Below are 4,316 nucleotides of genomic sequence, written 5' to 3'. Positions count from 1 at the left end.
GGTCTAGGTGATCTGGCCGATGGTGAACGTGAGGCCATTCGGCGTAGCCACGGAGCCGGAGATGATGACCATCTTGTTTGCTTGGAGAGCAGTACGCACACCCCCTACCTGGCGCGCCACTGTCGATGAAATATGGTCGGCAGTCTACCTAGGGGTATGCCCAAGGTAGTAGATTGTTGGCAGACAGATGCGCAAGCCACAAACAAGACGGTGACGCAAGACAGACACGAGGTTTTATCCAGGTTCGACTGCCGTGAAGGCGTAATACCTATGTCCTGCGTCTGATTGTATTGCTGTATGTCAATGAGAGATGTTTTTAGAGGGGTCCCCTGCCCGCCTTATATAGTCCGGGGGACAGGGTTACAGATCTGGAAACTAATCCTAGCCAGTTACAATTGCCATAGGTGGCCGGACAAGGATTCCTATTCTAACCGACCAGTATCTTGCTTGATCTCCAAATCTGCCTTGACTCCTTGCGCGGGACTCCGAACAGGTTGGCCAGGCCGTGCGTCGTCTTTTAGTGGACCGAACCTCCTGATCCGGCCCGGCCCAAGCCTAGCCGTAAGAGTATAGGGGTTAATACCCCCACAGCTATCATCAGGTCAAAAGCTACCGCGAAGTCTAGAACTTCCTCCCCCTCCTGATTCCTACTACCATACCCAAAACCTCCATGAACTGCCTCGAAACCTGCGCTTGTAGTACCTACATGTCCATTAAGATCTACTCCTATAAAAAGCTTCTCACTACTAGGTACAACCCTAATTAGGCCATCTAAGTCTTCCCAGAACTGTCTCTTAGCACTCTCGTCGAGGCCTACTTGGGGGGCATACGCACTAATTACATTCAAGACCATATCACCAACGACAAGCTTGACTAAGATAATCCTATCTCACTCCTACCACACCATTATTGAGGCTTTTATCAATCAAAACTGCTACTTCATTTCTATTCGTGACTGTCCCTGTGTACCAAAGCTTGAAACCTGTATTGTCCACCTTTTTTGCCTTACGTCTCTTTCATTTAGTCTCTTGAACGCATAATATATTTATACGCCTCCTAGTCGCGGTATCAACTAATTCTCTTAACTTACCTATAAGCGACCCTATATTCCAACTACCTAAACAGATCATAGTTGGTTCGACTAGCTTCCTTACCCTTCGCACCTGTCGACTCAGATGTGAAGACCCTTCCTCATTTTTCACTACACCCGGGCGCCAATGTAGTGCACCACTAAGGAAGCGACGACATGATCCTTGCTCACTTGACACCATACCAGATCACGACACGGCGCGTCACCAAGGGGGTGCCGACCCAGCCCTTGCCCATTTAACACCGTACCCGGGTTTTAATATGACGCGTCGTTAAGAGGGTTACGCCCCAACGATTTTTTTTTGGGTTTCATCTCTAATAGAATGACTAGATTTAACGTCGGCTCGCCACGTCTATCACAACCCTCCTCCTTTACCAGGGCTTGGGATCTGCTATGTTGAGACAACAATAATATACAAATATAATCTATATACAATTATATTAGCTTAATTGATATGTGTCTAAATTACGATTATTAAAATGAAATCAATTCCAAGATCTAAATGGGGCTTTAGAAAAATTTCTCTCTATATATATCCATTTGGACGAGCAAAGGTGACAGAGAGACCGAACTGAGGAAGCGAGGGGCACGAGCGCTCGTGAGGCAGACGTGCTTGTGTTGCTGGCGGAGATGGTGAGGAAAAATTAAACTAGAGTTCCTAGGACACACAAACTATATATATGATTGTTCAGGTTTGGACCAAAATACCTATGCTGAGCTTCTTTGGCCTAATACTCGTATAACAGCTTAAATAGTCGGGTTCCCCAACGGGTAATGAGGACGGATAAACAGGGAATGTTTCCGTACCCGCTATACCCGTCGGAAATGGATTCTTATCCATTTAAATGCCTGTGGGTAAAGATATGATCTCATCTCATTACCTAATAGATCAAATACCATCGGGTATCGGGCCGTTGCCATCTTTACTCAGCATCGAGGTCGCCACATCATAGCTGTAGAGCACCCGTTGATTCCAGAACAAGACCCGGCTGCTGCCATCACCACTGCTAGGCGGAAGAAGAGCCAGGGGACACAAGAGCAGCGGGTACCCGACGATGGAGTAGCCCCGCTCCCCCTGGCCTTGGCCCCCGTCGTCGTCCACCGGCATCGCCCAGATGGTCATGGTATCCGGCGTCTTGCTGGTGTGCGCCGTGAGCCATAGCTCCCCGCGTAGCATGTCCATTATGAAGGCATCATCGTCCAGCGCAGGGTCCATGGAGTCCGGTAGCCTGGTGACTCCGAATGACTAATCTGCCAGGTTGAGGTGGAGGAGACCCCGTGGCGGAGTCCGATGATGTCCGTGGCGAACTTTGTCGACGCGCCAGAACATCAACCCTTTGACAGTAAGGCTAGTCTGCCGTCTATAGACGGGGTATGGCGTATCATGTGCTGTCTTCCTCCAAGCACGGCGGCCGCCGCCAACGGTGAACACCTCCATCCCCATCCGGTAGGCATTCGCGATGATATCAACAGACCGGTACAAGGCTCGAACCACCTTGTACTTACCACTGCGTGGATCCAGGCCTAGGCCTGCAGAATTGCAGCCTGCTTCTCGCGCCAAATTGTTGCGCTTACTGTCCGGCAGCGTGAGGCGTCCCTGGTGGCCGGGTTGAAGAGGTAGAGCTTGGTGTCGGTGCGAACGAGCACCAGACCATCACAGAATGCCAAGTAACCCAGCTGGCTAATAACTTCGCCGCCGCCAAGGTCCTTGGTGTAGATGAGCGTCGCTGTCTGTTTGGAGGAGGCACTGAGGCAGTACCGCTGCCATTGTCTTGCGGAAAAAGTCTACCTGACCCCCTCAACTATCATACTTGGTCTACTTCACCCTCTCAACTATGAAACCGTCTGTTTTACCCCCTAAACCATCTAAAACGTCTGATTTACCCCCTGGGGCGGTTTTCAGCGGCGATTTTGCTACAGTAACAGCGGGTTTGCTACAGTGACGGAGGGTTGCTACAGTACCCGTGTTTTGAATTTTCTTTTTTTTATTTATTTTCGGTGAATTTTTGAAAAATCATAGTAAATCATAGAAAAATCATAAAATGAAAAATCTAATTTTATTGGACTCCACATGAGTAGATCTACATAGTGAATATATAATACGGTATACTTTAGTACAAAATTTTTACTGTAGCCTTAGATTAATTGGAAAATCCAATTTTGTCTGTAATTAATTAGAATAATTCATAGCTGCAGCTTCTATGGTCCAATTGTGGTGAAATTTTTATGGTACGCTAATTATTGTATGCTTGAACTATAGTAAAAATTTCGTACTCATTGAACTATGTATAACTTAGTTATAGATAAATTCTAATTAATTACAGACAAAATTGGACTGTAGCAAAACCGCCGCTGAAAACCGCCCCAGGGGGTAAATCAGACGGTTTTAGATAGTTTAGGGGGTAAAACAGACGGTTTCATAGTTGAGGGGGTGAAGTAGACCAAGTATGATAGTTGATGGGGTCAGGTAGACTTTTTCCTTGTCTTGCAGATGATACCACTGGTAGAAGAGGAATTGGTTGGAGAAGGTGCTCGGCCGGGACTCCCCTGGGATGGCATAGTCCAGGGTGACGGGGCTGATGATCACACACGGGTCCTGCTCCCGTTTGGTTGCAGAGTGGCGGAGGTGCGCGCGGATGAAGACGGGATCCGAGATGGTGGCGCGCCAGGCCTTGCAGACAGACTTGAACCGCACCAGGGACTTGACAGGCAGCCCGAACCAGGATCTCCTCAACGATGTTCTCCTCCGACAGCTCAGGATTCTGGCTTGGAGGACTGCTCCCCCTCCTCTTCCTGCGCCCGTCTTCATTCTGCAGTTCCATGGTGTACATGCAGGAAGGAGAAAGACGGACAATGGTTAATCTAGCTTGACTCAGCATTGGTATCCCAATGTATATATAGACACATGGTATTGTTCCCGATAGGCATCATGTTCTACTCCGAGTAGGACACGGCTTCTGTATCAGACTCTCGGGAACGCCTGGCAAAGAGACAAGTCGCTGAATCGAGCTCAGACTCAAACACAGGAGGATTATAATTTGAAGAGCAAAATTCACCGCCGGTCCTTAAACTTTGCCGGCGGTGTCATCTAGATTCCTGAACTTCTAAAGTGATATCTGTGGGTCCCCTAAACTTGGCCGATAGTGTCATCTAGGTCCCTAAACTTTTAAGGTGATCACCGGGTCTCTAAACTTGGCTGGCAGTGTCATCCCGGTCCCTAAACTTT

The 4,316-nt window shown here is 48.3% G+C and overlaps 1 pseudogene; it reads right to left on the bottom strand.

Moving 5' to 3' along the window:
- Nucleotides 1-1,979: 1,979 nt before the first annotated feature.
- On the bottom strand, nucleotides 1,980-3,921 carry LOC136516028 (F-box only protein 8-like; annotated as a pseudogene).
- Between the last annotated feature and the right edge of the window lie 395 nt (nucleotides 3,922-4,316).

The sequence above is a fragment of the Miscanthus floridulus genome, chromosome 17 (assembly GCF_019320115.1).
Source record: "Miscanthus floridulus cultivar M001 chromosome 17, ASM1932011v1, whole genome shotgun sequence".
NCBI classification, from domain to species: Eukaryota; Viridiplantae; Streptophyta; class Magnoliopsida; order Poales; family Poaceae; genus Miscanthus; species Miscanthus floridulus.
Note: the sequence above shows the minus strand (reverse complement) of the source record. Positions and strands in the feature narration are given on the sequence as shown.